This window comes from Trichechus manatus, unplaced genomic scaffold (genome assembly GCF_000243295.1).
Source record: "Trichechus manatus latirostris isolate Lorelei unplaced genomic scaffold, TriManLat1.0 scaffold00076, whole genome shotgun sequence".
Lineage (NCBI taxonomy): Eukaryota > Metazoa > Chordata > Mammalia > Sirenia > Trichechidae > Trichechus > Trichechus manatus.
In genome coordinates, this window is record NW_004444012.1 from 7257857 (window position 1) to 7269138 (window position 11282).

The window sequence follows — 11282 nt, forward strand, 5'->3', positions numbered from 1 at the left end:
CATTTCTCTGTTTGTGTATATCTGGTCTGATTTTATTTTGGTGAGAAGAACTGAAAGAGTGGAGGAAAAAAAATGATCTCTTCTGGAGAAACTTTGGATGGATGTATTCTAATACATCTGTGTTTCTCTAGCGCTTGGCATATTGACCAGCACTGCAAATCCTAGTTGACTGGATATTTTTCTTCTAAAGATTCTTTGTACATTTCTCTATTATAATATTTATTAAAGTACCATTGGTTGTTTATACCTCTCTCCTTCAAGGACCATGTGTCTTAAGAACTTTTTTTTCAGTGTCTAACACAATCCTCCCAAAAAAGCTGTCAAATGAATTGAAGGGGGCAAATAATGAAGTATTTAATTCCACTTCCTGTGAATGCATAATAATCACTGGTTTGTAAGCTCAGGATGTGACTATTTTTCTCTGTCACTCTTTTTATAGTACCTCAATTACAAATATTCCCCTGGACCACTCAACGAGAAATGTTCCCTGGCTTTGGAGATATATAAAAGAGATCATTGCGGTGATGGAATTGTTCTGACTCTTCACTGTGGCAATGACTACACAAACCTACAGATGTGATAGAATTGCCTGGAACTAAATATACACACAGGTTAGTACAAGTAAAACTGGGAAAATCTGAATGTTTGCATAAGATTGGTGGGTTATGTCCATGTCTGTATCCTGGTTGTGATGCTTAACTATAGTTTTGCAAGATACCACTATTGAATGAAACTCGGTGAAGGGAATGTATGATTTTTCTGTGTTCTTTCTTTCTTTGTTATTTTTTGAATTTTATTGAGTTTTTGGTAAATGTTTACACAGCAAGTTAGGTTCCTTTTTGACAATTTCTGCACAAATTGTTCAGTGACATTATTTACATTTATCACAGTGTGTCAATATTCTCTTTGTGTTCCATTTGCTCTATTCCCAGTACTCTAGTTTCCCTGCCCTCTTGTCTTCTCATTTTTGCTTTTGAGTAATTATTGACATTTTGGTCTCATACTGATGGTTTTTAGGTAAAGCACTGATCTAATGGGTAATAGCCTTTATTTTGTGTGCCACTCTGCTTATTTTGATAAAGGATGATCTCAGGGGATAGGCTTGGTTCTGTGGTTAAAGAATGACTCAGGGCAAGAGTCTCAGGGAGTCTTCTCTACTGGGCCAGTTTGTCTGGATTTTTTTTAAATAAGAATTTGAGTTCTGTTCCACATTTTTCTCCCATTCTATCCGGGACCATCTATTGTGACCCTGGTCAGAATGGTCATGGTGGTAGCTGGGCACCATCTAGTTCTGGTCTCGGGAAGATGAGGTTGTGGCTTGTATTTACTTGTTTTTTCTCAGAGCTTTTGGTTACCTACTTACTGTTTTGCTACTGGCAAGTAGAGAACCAAAGTTTTGTCTTAGATGGCTGCCGGTGAGCTTTTAAGACCCCAGATGCTACTCACTTCACTAGGATGCAGATCATGATTTCTGTGAACTGTGTTATACCAGATGACTTAGTTGTCCCATGAAACTATGGCCCTAAGCTTTCAAACCCAGAAAACCAATCTTGGAAGGTATTTGGCTATGTCTGTGGAATATCCATATGTGTGTCTTCAGTGAATATATGTGCCGGTAGCCACATATTTCTATTTACACGTACCTATAGATACTTCGGAAACTCTGGTGGCATAGTGGTTAAGAGCTACCACTGCTTACAAATAGGTCGACAGTTCGAATCCACCAAGCGCTCCTTGGAAACCCTATGGGGCAGTTCTACTCTGTCCTATAGAGTCACTATAAGTCAGAATCAACTCGACAGCAATGGATTTATAGAAACTTCTCTCTGTTCTCACCTATGTATACACCTGTACCTACCAGTATACCAGTATGCCTACACCCATCTATATGTGCTCAAACACTCGTTTTTACTGTAGTTGTGCTGTGCTCACTACATCCACATTCGGTGCCTCTTTTCCTATCACCAAAAAAAATAACATGTCTCTATGATCTAAGGCATACTTTCCCCTTCCCATCTCCTCTCCTTGGTAATCACCAATGAACGTTTGTCTCTCTATATATATCTATTCTTTTCTTCTTATAAAAGAGGTATCTTATTTCATTTAGCGTTATGCCCTGCAGGTCCATCCATGTTATAATATGTTTTGTGGACCCATCATTGTTCTTTATGGTTGTGTAGTGTTCCATTGAATGTATGTACCACAATTTGCATATCCATTCATCCATTAATGGGCCCTTCCGTTGTTTCCGTATATTTGCTATTGTGAATAAAGCAGTAATGAACATAGGTGTGCATATGTCTGTTCATGTCATTATTTTTAAATCTCTAGTGTATATACCTAGAAGCCTAGGAGTGGGATTGCTAGGAGTAGGAAGCCTAGGGTAGTTCTATTTCTAGTTTTTTGAGAAAGTACCATACTGTTCTCCATAGTAGTTGTACCATGTTACAGTCCCCCTAGCAATGGATAAGGTTTCCAATTTCCCCACGTCCATGCCAACATTTCTTGTTATCTGTTTTTTTTTTTTTTTTTTTAATCAGTGCCATTTTAGCCAGTGGTAAGATGGTATCTCATTGTAGTTTTGATTTGCATCTCTCTAATGGCTAATGGTCAATGAAAAAGAAGAAGACCCTCAAGGAGATGGATTGACACAGTGGCTGCAACAGTGGACTCAAGCATAACAAAGATTATGGGCATGGCACAGGGCCGGGCAGTGTTTCATTCTATTGTACGTGAGGTCTCTATGAGTCGGAACCGACTCAACGGCACCTAACAACAGCAACAACAATGGCTAATGATCATAAACATCTTTTCATATGTTTGTCACCAAAGAGATGACCTCTTTGGTGAAGGTTCTGTTCTTGTCCTTTGCTCATTTTATGATTGGGTTGTCTTTCTGTTGTTGAGTTATTGAAGTTTTCTATAGATTTTAGAGATTGGATTCATATCAGGTAAGTCATTTCTGAAGATTTTTTCCCAGTCTATGGATTGTCTATTTACTCTTTTAATAAAGTCTTTTGATAAGCATAAGTTTTTAATTTTTATGAGGTCCCATTCATGTATTTTGTCATCTTCTATTCATTCATTTGTTGTTATTATCCTATATTTTTATAAAAGATTAGGCCCTGTAGTTTTCTCCCAGGAATTTCATGGTTTAGGTTTAACGTTTAGGTCTGTGATCCATTTTGACCCATTTTGACTTAGTTCTTGTGTATGGTGTGAGGTATGGGTCCTGTTTCATTTTGTTACAGGTGAATATCTAGTTTTGCCAGCATCATTTATTAAACAGACTGTTTCTGCCCCCACTGAATGAACTTTGACCCCTTGTAGAAAATCAGTTGTCCATAGATGGCTGGGTTTAATTCTGCGTTGTCAATTCTGTTCCCCTGGTCCACGTGTCTATCATTGAACCAATACCAGGCTGTTTTGTTTACAGTGGCTGTATAGTATGTTTTGTTATTGGGGAGTGTGAGGCGTCCTGCTTCTTCTTTTTCTTCAGTGGTGCTTTGGCTATTTAAGTTTTCTTTCCTTTCCATATGAAGTTGGTCATTAGTTTTTCCATTTCAGTAAAGAATGTTGTTGATATTTACATCAAGATTGCCAAGTATCTGTAGGTCACTTTAGGTAGAATTGACATTTTCACTGTTCTGAGTCTTCCAATCCATGAGCACAAGATGTCTTTCCATTTTTGTAGGTCCCTTTTAGTCTCTCGTAGTAGTGTTTTATAATTTTCACTGTAGAAGTCTTTTATATCCCTGGTTAGGTTAATTCCTAGGTATTTTATCAGTTTGGGAGCTATTGTAAATGGTACCATTTTCTTGATTTCTTTTTCGTAGTAGTCTTTGTTAGTGTAGAGGAACCCAACTGATTTTTGTGTGTTGATTTGTACCCTGCAATGTTGCTAATTTTTTCTATTAGTTCCAGCAGTATTCTTGTGGAATCTTTAGGGTTTTCTATGTATAGAATCATGTCATCTGCAAATAGAGATAGTTTCACTTTCCGATTTGGATACTTTTTATTTCTCTTTCTTGTCTCATTGCTCTGGCTAGGACTTCCAGTACAATGTTGAGTAAACATGGTGATAATGGGCATCCTTGTCTCATTCCTCTTCTCAAAGGAAAAGGTTTCAGCCTTTTTTCATTGAGTATAATGACGGCTGTTTGTTTTTATGTATGCCGTTAATTATGATGAGACTTTTCCCTTCTATTCCTATTTTGCTGAGACTTTTTATCAGGAAAGGGTGTTGAATTTATTGAATGCCTTTTCTGCATCAATTGATATGATCGTATGGTTCTTTTCTTTGTTTTATGTATGTGGTGGATTACATTGATTGACCTTCTTATACTGAACCACCCTTGTAATCCTGGTATGAATCCTGCTTGATCATGGTGTATGATTTTTTTGATACGTTGCTGAACTCTGTTGGCTAGAGTTTTGTTGAAAAATTTTGCATCTATGTTCATAAGGCATATTGGTCTGTAGATTTTTGTGATGTCTTTGCTTGGTTTAGGTATCAGGGTTATGATGGGTTTATAGAAAGTTCAGTAGTGTTCGTTGCTCTTCTATGTTTTTGAAGAGATTCAGTAGGATTGGTGTCATCTCTTCTCTGAATGTTTGATAGAATTCTCCAGTGTAGCCATCTAGTCCTGGGATTCTTTTTTTTTTTTTTTTGGCAGTTTTTTGATGGCATCTTCAGTCTCTTCTTTTGTAATGGGTCTGTTTAAATTTTCTACCTCAGTTTGGGTAGGTAGTGTGTTTCTAGGAATTTGTCCATTTCATCTATGTTTTCAAATTTGTTGGAGTACCATTTTTCATAGTAATCAGTTATGATCTTCTTTATCTCTGTTGGATCAGTTGTAACGTCACCAGTTTCATTTCTTAATTTGGTTATTTTCCTGTTCTTGCTTTTTTCTTTTATTAATCTAGCCAGTGATTTGTCTATTTTACTGATCCTTTCAAATAACCAACTTCTGGTTTTGTCAATTCTTTCTATTGTTTTTCTATTTTATATTACATTTATTTCTGCCCTGATCTTTACTATTTCCTTTGTTATGGTAACTTTTGGCTTCTTTTGTTCTTCCTTTTATATTTGTTCAAGTAAATAATTTTGGATCTTTCATCTTTTTTAATGTAGGCATTTATTGTTATGAATTGCCCTCCAAGGACTGCTTTTGCTGTCTCCCAAAGGTTTGATATGTTGTGCTTTTATTTTCATTTTTTCTAGGGATATTTTAATTTCACTTTTCATTTCTTTCATGACCCAATAGTTTTTTAGTAGTATATTATTTAGTTTCCATGTATTTATTTATTTTTCCTGTTGTTGATTTCTAGCTTCATACCATTATGGTCAGAGAAGATGCTTTGTATGATTTCAATCTTTTTAAATTCGTTGAGACTTATTTTGTGTCCTAGCATATGGTCTGTTCTGGAAAATGATCTATGTGTGCTAGAGAAGAATGTGTATTGTTCTGATGCTGGGTGAAGTGTTCTATATGCATCCGTTAGGTCCAATTGGCTTATGGTTTTATTTAAGTTCTCAATATCCTTACTGATGTTGTTTCTAGATGTTCTGTCTATAATTGAAAGTTGTGTGTTGAAATCTGCTACCATTACTGTGGAGTCGTCTATTTCTCCTTTCTTATTAGTCAGTATTTGTTTCATGTATTTTGGTGCATTGTTGTTAGGTGCGCATATATTTATAACTTATTATTATGTAATGTCCGTTGTTATCTCTTGTAATAGATTTTGATTTAAAATGTATTTTGTCTGATCAGAATGTCCACCCCTAATCTTTTTGTTTACAGGTTGCATGGAATATTTTTCTCCATCCTTTTATTTTCAGTCTGTTTGTGTTCTTATGTCTAAGATGTGTTTCTTGTAGACAGTAAAATGATAGTTTTTTTTTTTAAATCCATTCTGACACTCTCTGCCTTTTGAATGGGGAGTTTAGACCATTTACATTTAAGGTTATTGCTGAAAACAAGGTGTCTACCTTACTCATTTTGTTACTTGTTTTTTGAGTGTTTCATGTCTTCTTTGTTTTTTTATTCTGATTTTTCTGTTTTTGTTTGTATTTGGCTGCTTTATTGTGGTGAGGCTTTTTGTTTTATTACTTGTTTTCTTCTGAATGGTTTTTCTTGGTGATTTTTTAGTCGTTACTACATATATTCCATTACACAACTTGCAATTGCAACAGTGTTTAACATATGAACAACAGTTAACATACAACCTTAACATAATAAATCTATTTCTGATATGTTCCTCCTTCCCCCATTTCTGTTGATGTGTCTCCATTAACATCAATATACAATCTATATTTGATAAGTTTCTTTGTGCTTATTTCTTACAAACTTGATGTGTTATTGTTTGTGGGGGTATAATTATTGAGTTGATTCCCTGAAAATATCATATACTTTGTCCTTATGATTCCCTGTGGTATTGCATTTTTTTGGAGATCTTTCTCTCTCTCTGTTATTTATTTATTTTATTTTTTCCCCATGTATAGATATGAGTATTTATTTAATGCTCTTACCTTTCCATTTTGAGTTCTCCTTTGAGTAATACTTGCAAAGCTGGCCAGGGAGTTGAAAATTCCCAGAGACTCCATTTGTTTGGGAATGTCTTGATTTCCCCATCATTTCTGAATGACAGCTTTGCTGGATAAAGAATTTTTTGTTGGCAATTGTTTTTGTTTAGTATTTTATATATGTTGCTCCATTGTCTTCTGGCCTCTAGAGTTTCTGGGGATAAACCCACACTGATTCTTGTAAAAGATCCTTGGTATGTTATATTGTGTTTTTCTCTTGCTGCTTTCAGAATTCTCTCCTTGTCTTTGATTTTCAAGAATTTTATTAGGATATGGCATGGAGTTGATCTTTTTGTGTCTCTCCGGTGTAGCTTCTTATATTTGCAGGCTTAGTTACCTGTTCCAGTCTGGGAAATTCTCTCAGATTGTCTCTTGGAAAATTATTTCTGTGCCTATATTGCTGTCATGGTGCTCTGGGATTCCAATAAATCTAATGTTAAAGTTCTTAATTGAATACCACGTGTCTTTCTGGGTATGTTTGCTTTTCTTTATTTATTTTTCTCTTGTTTCTCTTGAGACTTGATAAGTTCAGTAATTTTGTCTTCTAGTTCATTTATTCTGTCTTCTGTCTTTTTTACTCTTGTTGAGTATTTCCGTTGCTTTTTCTAATTTAGTTGCTTTATTCTTCAGTTCCAATAGTTCTCTTTGGTTTTTCTTTTTATGTTTTCAGTTTCCTCATTGAGTTTCTCATTTTGTTCCTCTATTTGTTTCCTGATCTCTGCTACTTTGTTTCCTGTGCGCCTTTTGCTTTCTTTAAACATATTTAGCACCATAGTCTGAAAATTATCAATTCTTTGCATTAGTCTGGCCTCTATAGGGGAAATTTCCTCTTCTTCATGTTTTGATTTTGATTAATCCTTCTTCTCTTGTGATTTCGTGTGTTTTACTATTTTTTTGTTGAACTTGGGCCATTTTGTTATCTTTCTTTTTTTTTATTTCGTGACCTGTGGTACATATAGTGACCACATAATTTTTATGCCTCTAGGGTTTATTGGGAATATACTCTTCCACAGACAGAATGTGCTGCGTACTAGCAGAGACCTGTATAACAGTTTAAAATGGGAAAAATGGACATGTGCCACAAGTTACTGTTTTTACAGGGCATTGTATGAGGTGGTGCTGGATCAATGTTCTTGGTGAGAAAAGTATGGATTTTGATAAAAATTATTTGGAACTCATATGTCCAATGACTCTGGGATAAAATTTGTGGGACACATATGTCCCTCTGGACTCTGAAGGTAGTATTGCTGAGCTAAGGCAAGGAAAAAAAAATAGTACCTACCAAAAATTCAAACACACTTCAGTGATTCAGTATACACTTCATTAATGAAAACACATGGTATCAATAAAAAATTCAAAGCAGAAAATAATTGGATCTTAAAAAAAAACTACAACCATTGCCTTCGTGTTGATTCCGACTCATAGTGAACCTATAGGACAGAGTATAACTGCCTCATAATGTTCCAAGGAGAGGCTGTGGACTCGAATGGCCAACCTTTTGGTTAGCAGCCATAGCTCTTGACCACTGCTCCACCAGGGCTCCAGTTGGGTCTTGAAATGTTTAAATTTTGTATTCTGGATTTTGTGGGAAAATTTTCTGATTGAGTGCTCTGGTGACACAGCAGCCAAGCTGCAAATAAAAAGATTGGGGCCTACCAGCTGCTCTGTGGGAGAAAGATGGATCAGCCTGCCTCTACAAAGACTCACAGCCCTGTGAGCTACCATGGGGTAGCTCTACTCAGCCTCACAGGGTCTCCGTAAGTCAAAATCTACTGAGCGGCAGTGGGGTTTGTGTTTTCCCCTGAGAACCTCTAGAGGGCACTCTTATCCTTAGGTTTTTTTTCAGTGCTGATTTGGGAGTTCTGGATGCTTGGTCTCTGGAATTCAAAGCACATGTGTAGAAAGGGGGTTTAGCTGCTCACAGAAGCTGATGTAAGTGGTGGGGCTTGACTTTTCCTGTGGCAAAGGTGGAGACTTGCTGTGTCTTTCCTTCACACGTGCTCCTGCACAAGCTCTCCCACAGTGTCCTGCTGTGGGCCATTTTCCTCTGTGTTGCTTGTCAGTCTAAAGTATTCCCCTCAGCCTGCTGCCCTTGCAGTTCCTCCTAATCCTAGTGCCTGTACATTTCAGGCCTCAGCAAGATTCAACAGCACTCTCTTGCAGCATCACAGTTTCCCTTCACCCCCTCTCATGGCCAATTTGTGCCGCCTTAAAAAAATTGGGCTACAGCTTCTTCAGATTAGCTCTCTTCCTTTGTCCCGTTTGGGGTGTTACCCATCTGTAATGGTTAAGGTTGTGTGTCAGCTAGGCTAGGCCATGATTCTCCATGCTTTGGCAGTTGATCACTTACCTATTGAGATTTAATATGTGATCACCTCCATGACGGGATCTACCGTGAGTAGCAAATCAGTTAAAAGAGAGTTTCCTTGGGCATGTGGCCTGCATCGAAATATAAGCGAACATTCTGGCAAGGCTCTAGGGCTTTTGCTTGTTCTGGATCCTGCAGGTGGCTCCTGTTTGTCTGACCTCCAGTTCTTGGGACTTGAGCTAGCAGCTTACCTTCAGTCTTGCCTGCTAATCTGGGATTTGTTGATCTTCACAGCCTGTGAGCAAGAGCCCTCCTCTCTCACCTGCCAGTCTTGGGTTTGCCAGCCCCTGTGGCTACATGAATCAGGAGAAGCCTCTATCCTGATCCATGGGCTTGGGACGTTCCGGTCTCTACAACCACGTGAGCCGTTTCCTTGATATAAATCTCTCTCTATATATATATTTATACGGTTTACTGGTTTTGCTTCTCTAGAGAACCTAGCCTAAGACATCATCCCTGTCCCAAAATGGCTGTGATGAGTGAGCATTCCTGATGTTCGCATGTAGATTCTCCCAGCTTTTGTGCCTTCCCTGCTTCTGCTCCCCCAGTTCTGGACTCACCTCAGCTCTCCAATACCTCAGCTGTCATCCGGAGTTCTGAAATCTCAGGCTGTCCTTGTTTTTATTCATGATTCAATGGGGAGTAAATAGGAGGGTCTGCTCACTTCACCACCTTGCTCTGCTCTCCTCTGTATTATTTCTTACAACTGCTTGTAAATCTAAAGTTATCTCAAAATAAAATGTTTGAAAAAAATGGCCAATTCCTTTACCATTGATTTCATAATGCCTTGTGGTTAGTGCAGTTGCCCTTATCATGATTTATCAGTGATACTGTTAATCCTCCAGGATATGTTTCTTAGACACAGTTTGAAAAATTGCCCCAAACCTGAAGTGATGCAGAGGGAAAGCTATGAAGAAATGGCCCTTGGCTGGAGTTTGCTCTTGGGGCTATTTCCCTCTTCTTTTTTTCCATATTTGCCTCAGTTGCAGAATTGTACACTATGAGGTAAGTGGGATAGCAGAATATTCAAATCAATTTCTGCTTTCATTCTCTGTAAGCCTTTAGAGATGTTACTAAAGTTGCCCTCTGTCTTTTGTCAATGAATAAGAAATATGCTTCCAAATCAGATGTTAAAAATTTCAGGAGAAGGCTTAAGATATGGGTAGTATTGATCCCATTTCTCAGGGTATTAATAATGATAGTTGTTGTTTGTATTGTCAGTGTTGTTACTGTTCTAGGGGGCTTTCCACACTCTCCAGAACTGGGCTGTTTGTGGGGACAGGACCTGACCAAAGCATTAGTTATTCAAATCAACTATTCTTCTGTTGGAGTCCCTGAGTGGTATGAATGGTTAACATGCTCGGCTGCTAACAAAAAGTTTGACAGTTTGAGTCCACTCGGGTGCCTCACCAAAAAGGCCCGGTGATCTACTTCTGAAAAATTAGTCATTGAAAACACTATAAGGCGCAGTTCTACTCCCACACACGGGGCTGCCATGAGTCGGAGTCGACTCCACAGTAACTGTTTTTGTTAATTTCTCTCTTAATTGTCTCCAGTTAGCAATAAAAAGTTCATCTATAACAGGAATGACCTTCATAAAAGGACTAGAAGCCCGGGAAGAGGAAGCCACAGCGACGTGACAGCTGCTCTGCTCTCTCAGCAGTGATAAAGGCACAGCTCTGGGAATTCCAGTTCATTTGTAGTGAGTCACTAAGTACAAGGATGATAATGGGGTGAGTGTCAGAGAAGAGTCCCTTTGAAATGATATAAGCCTTCACAGAGGCAGGCAGACCACAACAGAACACTGGCTTTTTTTCTACAGAAAAGGAAAACCAAGCAATGTTCTTTCAGAAAATGTTGTCTGTGCTTATGCACCTGTTTCCTTCTCTGTGGCCTAGTTGGCCCCTATCAAAACAAAGATCCTTTCCTCTGAATTCAAACTGACTTGTAAGATGGGCTGGATTCTATTTACAGTATTTATGGGGACTCCAGAAAGATACTTCCTTCCTTTTCCTATCAGGGTCCATATATGGCTATGGTATCCAGCCTTAAGGGAGTATGATTCAGGGCAGATGCAGGGCTTCATGGACTGGCCACTGGCCACTATCATGAATTAAGCCTTTATCTCCTAAGGGCACTGGCCTTTTCTATATATATATACATTGCTTAACCAAAGATCCATTTAGCCCCTGGGGAAGAGTGGTTGCATGTACAGCATTGAGTTCTCTTCCCAGAATTGACCCCTGACTTACTAAGCTTTGGAATATGCAATTTAATTTCCATAATTAAATTTCATAAAATATATATATTTCAAAATTTTAATTCCAC

The 11282-nt window shown here is 37.8% G+C and overlaps 1 long non-coding RNA gene across 2 annotated transcripts in view; it reads left to right on the forward strand.

Annotated features, from left to right (window-relative positions):
• The window catches only part of LOC111821299 (uncharacterized), a 284239-nt gene extending 273557 nt beyond the window's left edge, over positions 1-10682 (forward strand). For both annotated transcript variants that reach the window (XR_002824742.1, XR_002824741.1), the window contains 2 exons: positions 440-611; positions 10511-10682. This is a non-coding gene — a long non-coding RNA (uncharacterized LOC111821299). The remainder of the gene's footprint in view (positions 1-439; positions 612-10510) is intronic.
• Positions 10683-11282: the final 600 nt, after the last annotated feature.